The sequence below is a fragment of the Nanorana parkeri genome, unplaced genomic scaffold (assembly GCF_000935625.1).
Source record: "Nanorana parkeri isolate BGI_ZX_2015 unplaced genomic scaffold, ASM93562v1 scaffold2217, whole genome shotgun sequence".
Classification (NCBI taxonomy): domain Eukaryota; kingdom Metazoa; phylum Chordata; class Amphibia; order Anura; family Dicroglossidae; genus Nanorana; species Nanorana parkeri.
In genome coordinates, this window is record NW_017308485.1 from 110,915 (window position 1) to 119,374 (window position 8,460).

General features: G+C 46.0%; 1 protein-coding gene across 1 annotated transcript in view; it reads right to left on the reverse strand.

The window, feature by feature from the left end:
• The window catches only part of KDM2A (lysine demethylase 2A), a 97,065-nt gene extending 89,846 nt beyond the window's left edge, over positions 1-7,219 (reverse strand). Inside the window, exon 1 of the mRNA XM_018573052.1 lies at positions 7,035-7,219. The gene's annotated coding sequence lies outside the window, so the exon portion shown is untranslated. The remainder of the gene's footprint in view (positions 1-7,034) is intronic.
• Positions 7,220-8,460: the final 1,241 nt, after the last annotated feature.

Below are 8,460 nucleotides of genomic sequence, written 5' to 3' on the forward strand. Positions count from 1 at the left end.
ACTTTAAAGTGACATTAAAAAAAATGTTTTCCCTCCCCCCCATGTAAATGTTAGCACTTACCTTAAATGATGTCTCTTTTTCCGATCTTCCTCTTCTTTCCCCATGTTTTCATCTGTCCCTCCAGCGGTGTGACGTCACTCCGATCCAGCGCTGACTGCTCTGTCTCTCCGATCCAGCGGTGTCTGCAGGCGGGTGCACGCGTCCATAGACTTACCTTGCGTCTCTGCTCGTCTCCCGGCCGAGAATCGGAACTGCGCATGCGCCCGCCCCAAGATCCTATGTGGCCGTACGAGCAGTTCCTGATTCTCGGCGCGGGAATGAGCGGCGATAACAAGGTAAGTTTAAAAGGATTTTAAGCGGGTTTTTTTTTTTTTACACTTCTTGCCTATATCTACTGCATGCTAGCAGTAGATATAGGCAAAAAAAACGGAGGGTTTAGAACCCCTTTAATGAAACCCAGTACACAGCAGTAAAACCAAACGGGTTCCAATTCACTCTACTCAAAATATTTGGGCTGGACACACTTTAGTAAGGTGCAGTACACCTGAATAAAACATCATCCTGCCACTCCTAACATATCCCTGTGCTTCGAAAATGAAAAGCCATGCATGTGAACAGGCGGTATGCACACATGAATATACGATGAAGGTGTATAAACATGCACAAAGAACAGGGTCATGTCACGTGCCAAGATGAACACAAAAGACAAATCCAAGTGAAATCAATTCCCAACTTCCTGGGCAGATGCAGCCGATCACGGATTATCCGCCCAAACATATAAAAGTCGTCCTTTACATGATCACGCCTATCATTACACGTTACATCAACAAATGTCGCTGTCTGCAAACAAAAGTAATAATATTTCAATGCAACAACGTGCTCACAATGCGATTACAACTGACAATACACACAAGTGTCAGCTGTCCATTTCACTTTATTCTTACTACTTTACCAAGCGACGATGAACTAATGAGAAAATTGCACTTCTCTAAAGTGACCCTAAAGCTTACCCCTTCCAACACTGCGGTTATTACATTTACAGATTCTTAACTTCAGTAAAAGAACTTTACAACAAGTCCTCACTGAGCTCTCTAGCTGCATGAACTGTGAAGTAATTCATTCTTAAAGATCACAAGAGAGAGAGACTCGAGTTGGGATTCAGTGGGTTTCTAACAGTCTACAGGACCTGCTGTTTGTTTACACTGGAGAGCGGGTAGGCAGCTGTCAAGGGCAGAGTTACCATGTATGCTGGAGTGGAACCCAATAGCAGAGAACCGTACTGGGCAAAAGTCCATGGTGAAGGTACAATAGAGGAAGTCCAAAAGGCGTCGTCAGAATACGGTACGGGTCGCAGCAGATATCGAGAACGAGGAGTCAAACCGGGGATCAGTAACCAGGAAGTCCAAAATATGGGAAAGGAAATAACGCTTCATAGCTGCACCAGATACAGGCCAGAATAACTCAGCAACAAGTCAGGGCTCCGACGGAGATTTAAACCCGGCAAGGTCCAGGAACACCCCAGTTGTCAGAGCAATGAAAAAGCTTCTAACCCCCTGGGAGCCAATGGGATGGAGGAGAGGTAGGTGTGTCAATGAGAGACTCCCTGTGAATGACCAACACCCGAATTGACTAATAGGTTGCGGTAACGCCACGTGCACATACAACCCTGTTGCTGGGCACCATGACAACACAGGAAGGACCCTACACTATGCCCCATGCCCGACGACACCCAGGTAAGGGGGCACCCCTGGCCCCATGACAGCAGCCAATATTCTGCTCTCCATAGAAGGTAAGGGGAGAGCAGGCATGATTTCAGCTCCTTTTGTACATTTTGAAGATGAACTTCTCCACAATGCCTGCAGCTACAAAAGGTGGCTATGGGTTTAAAGTGATTGAATTGCTTGTCCAGAATATATAAATATTTTAATGTACATTTACATAGTAGTTAAGGTTGAATAAAGAGGTCTATCAAAATCAACCTTGGGGGGGGGGTTATTTACTAAGATTACCTGTACCTCTGTATATCGTGTTTGCTGAGAAAAGTATTTAGATGGGTCTTGAATGATTCCAAACTCTCAGCTGATACCACTGCCTGTGGAAAGGAGTTCCACAATTTTACAGCTCTCCCAGTAAAGAATCCCAGTCGCTGTTTAATATTAAACCTTCCCTCTTCCAGTTTCAGGTGGCCTCTGGTATTCTTCACTGAACTAACAGTAAACAGGTTATCACTGATTATCCCATCACCATGTCTGGGTGCAGGTTCACTTTAAGGCTTCCTATACACGGGTGCACAAATCTGTACAGGGGGCTGTGTTCTGGCCCCCAAAGAGGCACTGGTGTTCCATGCAGATGCTTGGTAAAAATCAATAACAGAATGCGGCTTCATGGATCTTCACAGCCATACACTGACAGATGAACACATTTGAACACAATGGGGAGAATTTAATAAAACTGGAGCAAATTTATCAAAAATGGAGCACATGTGAATGGCAACCAATCGGCTTCTCTCTTTCATTTTCAAATCTTCACTGACCAAACTGAAATGCCTGTAACCAGTGCACTGTTACTTAAAAACTCATGAAACTTTGCACAATGCTAGAGCCCTATGCTCCGCAAAGCTTATTGCAATATAAAAGGTCATAGGTTTGGTCATTGAAGATTTGAAAATGAAAGAGAGAAGCCGATTGGTTGCCATTCACATCTGCTCCATTTTTGATAAATCCCCCTCAGTCAGTCCGTGATGCATCCATAGCCCGCCAATGATTTTACCAGGTGGCTGCGCAGAACACCCGTCCCTCCCAGGGCACAAAAACACAGATGCATGGATGAGTGCAGCGGTGTAAATGAGGCCTATAATGGACCTTGCATTAAAGATTAAAAACAAAACCTTACCTTTGCAGTAAAGCTACCCCTGTGCTCCAAGGGTTAAGTGCTGGTTTGGTCTAGGTGCCTCAAAAAAAGCAGATAGACTCAACTGATCCTTGGTCCCACCAGGCTGCTAGACCAGTCCGTGCAGCCTTTTCTCCCATTAATATGACCACTGAGGTCATTGCATCTAATGCATTGACTTGAATTAATCCCCACACAGCTACCCCCTCATGTATCACCCCCCCCCATCCCTTTTTAGATTGTGGGCCCTCCTTACCATCTTGTCTTGATTTGTATTGTGATTGTAATGTCTTCCTTATATTGTAAAGCGCTGTGCAAACTGTTGGCGCTATATAAATCCTCTATAATAATAATAAGACGCGAGGACACCGAGGGACATTCCACAGCAGGAGTGGAGGTGACCACCATGGAAGCGAGGATCAGGCATATATCTGCTTTATATGAAGCACCCAGACAGAACGAGCACTCAACACTTGCAGGGCAGGGGGTAGTCCTACATTTTTTTACATTCCCACAGTTCTTCTTTAAAATAGAAGGTCCACTTATATACCATACAGCCCCCCATCTAAAAAAAAAAAATCTGTATTGATGCCCCTTTCACATGGGCTTTCCAATCAGGTCCGCCTGTCAGGTTCTCCGTCACAACTTAAAAGTTGATTTAAATACACTTTCAAATGGACGATCTTAGCAAGTGTGACTCTCTCATCTTTACTCGAGTGAAAACTAAAATAAAAATGGTATAATCAAGTAAATCAAACTTGAGGTGCCCACACACCTTGCGATAATCGTACGATAAATCGCGGGAACTCCCGCAATCGTACGATTATCGCAAGGTGCGTGGAAGGCGTACGACCGTTTCTATTATACGGTCGCACGACTTTTGACTTGCGAGCATGTTCGAAAACCAGCCGAGACTCGTACGATTTTCGGCTGGTTTGTGGCATGTTCGCAAGATAAAAGCCGCACGGGCCGGTGTGCGCAAGCGCACACTGTCCGTTCAGCATTGCGGTCATCGGAAGCCCACCCCTCAGCGGGGGGATGAGGGGGGGGTTGCGATTATCGCAAGTACGATTTGCCTGTCCAAGATGGACAGATCGTAAGTTTTTTTAATTACCTTACAACCATCGCAAGACAAAAGTCTTGCGATGGTTGTAAGGTCTGTGGCCAGCCGTAGACTTGTAATCTGAACAGCCCCTAAACTTGTACCTCTGACAAATTTTGGCCAACACAATGCTCCCTTAATTCCCAGACTTGTAGCTTTGAGGTCAGGGCAGTAAATTCACCATCAATCCCTGGAAACTTGTCTCCAATACAGGACCCGGCAGGATTTATTTTTAGGAAGCAGCTACACTGAAAACAACTAGAGAAAAAAAAAAAAAAAGTTAGGCGCCACCTGTAATTTTTGAGGCACATTGGCTACCTGAAGCTTGTCCAGCCCCGGCCTATGCTGTTCTAATAAAAACCCAACTTCTACTTCCTCTAGCAGCTCATCCATGACCGCTAACTTTTGTATCGCTCGCTCTTCCTCTTAGATCAGTACTAGGCAACATCGGCACTCCAGCTGTGGTGAAACTGCAAATCCCATCATGTCTCTGCGAGCCATGTCTGATAGCCGAGTCTTGCAATGCCTCCTGGGACTTGTAGTTTCACCACAGCTGTAGTGCTGAGGTTGCCCACCCTGTTTTAGATTGCAAGCACTTATGAGCAGGGCAATACTAACATCTTGTATTGAGTTGTATAGTAACTGTGCGGCCTCCCTTTATATTGTAAAGCATTATGCAAACTGCTGGGGCAATATAAATCCTGAATAATAATAAATATTATGAATAATAATAACAAATAATAATAATCTGATTGCATGTAAATGAACACACAGATATCCCAGCAGTGCAGAAGTGGCTGACAAGAAGAAGACAACATATGGGTGATCTCTTTCTCTGGAGATGGTCAGGAGACGACTGTAGGTGCCTATATACAAACAATCTTCTGCCCTCTATGGACACCTCCAGACAAATGATGGACACAAAGGGCTCAATTTGCAAAGCGTATCTAAACCCAAAAATAAAAATGTAATATATTCCAGCTTATTGTTCCTCAGATATGGTGGCTGCATTTGCTTTGGGGTTTTTTTAGGCTTTTGTTCCCTTTATTTTTACATGGTGATGCCGTGATCTTCTGGGGGACTCGAGACCACGGCAATGATTTCAGGATGGAGAGGGGGGAGCAGAGCGGAAAACGTCTGTTCTCCGCTCTGTGTGATCAGTGACACAGGACTGCTGTACTCACAACCTTTCTAGCTCAGCTGTCACATATGAGGATCAGTACAGAAGATCCAATACAGTGCTCAATCTCCTGTATTGAGGGCAAGCTCTATAGAAAGAGAGCCTGTCACCTCCAAACGCTATCACAAAAAATAGCAATATAGTGGAAAAAAAGAAAGATTAAAAAATACAGCTTAATAAAAGCATAACAAATTAATAAAATGTTTAAAAAATTAATAACGGAGAAAAAAAAAAAAGTAAAATAAATTGAAATTAAAACCAACCCCCGCCATCTGCATGCGAATAAACACATGCATAGGGCATCGTGCTTGTGTGTGATGCCCACATCCCACTGTGTGTCTTAATGCGGTAGCCGGGGCAGCAGAACTCTCCAACACACACAATGTGCACTGTTCACTTCCTAAGCAATTTGGGAAAATAGAATTACCCTCTCAAATCTGGCCCAGTCTCCCCCCTCCCCCCCGTCAGGTGACCGTGCCGACCAATGAGAAGCACTTCTCCAGTCAATTAACAATTAAATACAGTTTTGGTTAAAATGTTTTTTTTGTATCACGACGGAGCGGATACCAGAGTAGGGATCAGACAAGTAAAACTGCTTTAAAGAATCCATCTAGACCAAGGGGGGGGCAGCTCCAAACCCCCAGCTGTTGTGGAACTACAAGTCCCATGAGGCATTGCAAGAATAACAGTTACAGGCATAACTCCCAGAGGCAGAAACATGTTGGGATTTGCAGTTAAAGCACAGCTGGAGGGCTGGATTTGGCCACCCCTGCCCTAGACAACATGAGCAATTAACCCTTGCAGTAGAGCGGTGGCCCCACTGCAGGTGGAGTTTTTTTTTTTTTTATCCAAGGATAGGCTTTAGACACCCCTGTCAGTGTAAAATGGTTTGTCCCAGCCCTCTAGCTGCCACTTTTGCTGGACAGCTCAATCTATTAAAGGACGTTGAAAGTAACGACCCACCGGCGGGATCAGGTAACGATAAAAGGAAAAAGCTTAAAAAAGAAAACGAATGCAGCCACCACATCTACAAATTGGTAAGCTGTGTATTATATGACATTTTTGTTATTGGATTTAGATACACTCTAACACCAGTCTCTAAAGCCGCCCATACACTATACAATCTTTATCAAGATTCGCTAAAGCTAAAAGGAGACTGTCCAAAGACAAACCTAAGCAAGACATTCAATCAGTATCAAATCAGTACATAGCTGATGGCACAGCTAAAGATGACTGTACGATCAATTATAATATGAATGGCAGGGGTGGGCAACGCCAGCTGTTGTGGAACTACAAGTCCCATGAGGCAATGCAAGATTGACAGCCACAGGCATGACTCCCAGAGGCAGAAGCATGGTGGGATTTGTAGTTAAAGAACAGCTGGACGGCCGGAGTTGCCCACCTGGGTGCATGGTGACTGTCATTTTCCCATCTCAACTGACAATGACTGTCACTTAGGCTCCCAGTGTGTCAACTTTTTGAACTGAGCCGCAAAGCCAAGCAGAGCCGTCACCCATAGCAACTAGTGTGACAGAAAGGAGCGTGCCGACCAGTACATCCGATCACACTGGCTGCCATACAAATGCAGGGCACAGATGACTACATGACCCGGCAGATGGACTCAGTGGAAGGAGGCGGGTACCCGGTGGTTGTGGTTAGCAGCCCCACAGGGAGATGATGTAGGAAAAGGACCGGTTATCCCTAGCAACCAATCAGCTGGCAGAGACAATGTGAAAGTTTACACAGCAGACCCAGGCGCAGCAGAGTGCAATTGTCCTCCCCACGTTGTGCCCTCCTGACCACCTCTGTCCCCCAGGAGAACCCGAACGCAGAGCCCCCAACTCCTTCTCCGCCCGACTTACCTCAGCCGGGGTGCCCCATTCCTCCCCAGAGGCTTTGTTAGCGTAGAGAACAGCCGATATGTCAACACAGTCCAAGCGCTCGCCTCTCCGCCTCCCTCTTCTAACGTCGCGGTCGCCATTTTGGACCGAACCAGAAGTGACGCGACCGGCGGCGGCTGTGCGGGGTGGAGTCCAAACAGCAACACTGGACAGCGCCGGTGGGAGGGAACCGAGTGCGGATTGGCTGCGGCTGAGTAAAGGCCACTATGATTGAAAGAGGGGGAGAAAGCCACGCCCAAGCCTTTGAGACAAGGCGACCAATGGGAGTCCGAATGCAAATATGTAAGCCGGGGCGTGGCTGGAGTAACACATGTCAATCACTCTGAGGGAAAGCAGCGATTGGTTATCGGGGTGTGCGAAAGCCTAGAGCGTGTAAGACGGTAAACAGCTTGTGAGGAGATGTTATCGATGAGAAGCCATAAGCGAAGACATACTGCTAGCCTGAGAAAGAGAGCTGACCCACAACAGGGAAAAGAGTCGTGTTTATTGTTGTAGGTCAGTCTTCTGTGTTCTCTCAGCGCTGGAACTTTACATGCCCGGTTACAAGGTGGCTGCAAAAGCTTCAGCTCCAAGTCACGTGGTGACTCAGCCGCACGCTTGTATTCTCACGTGCACTATGGCAGGCGCATCCTCTAGGATTGGATGGGGTGGGTCTTTCGCCCTTAGCTCCGCCCACCCTTTGGTGGGAGTTGAGGAGTAAGGGGTCATGCGAGGCTATTGGTAGCATGGGTGGTGAGTGTGGACAGAATAATGGAAACTCCCCTGCGTGCTAATGTAGGCCACTTTGGCGAGCACAATAACCACAGCTTGTTGTGGCTTTGCCTGTGCAAGGGTTTTGTACACCAGCGTGTTGTACAAATGCCCAAGTTAGATCAGTGGATGCGCCTCTGTATAAGTGTATTAAATATAGATCTAAACCCACTCCTCACTACTCTTCTCTGGTACTTACCCCCCTCCCTCCTATGTTCAGAAGTGGGAACAGGATATTGGTCTTATTCTCAGTGACGATGACTGGCAACGCATTTGGAAGAACACCAAATCATGCTCACAAAATACCAATATTTTGGAAATCATTTACAAAGTTATTCTACGGTGGTATATGGTCCCTACTAGAATAGCCTCTTTTGCGCCTCAACACTCCCCATTGTGCTTTAGAGGATGTCCTGAACATGGTACTTACTATCACACGTGGTGGTCCTGTCCCATAGCCTCTAGATTTTGGGATCAAATTTTCCGTATGATTGCGATCCTCAACGATGAAGCTGTACCAAACAACCCTTCACTAGCTCTCCTTAATAACTTCCCCATACGGTTCCCCTCAGTCAAACGGAAACTTATACTGCAGGTACTATCAGCGGCCAAACATGAAATAGCTATATCATGGAAA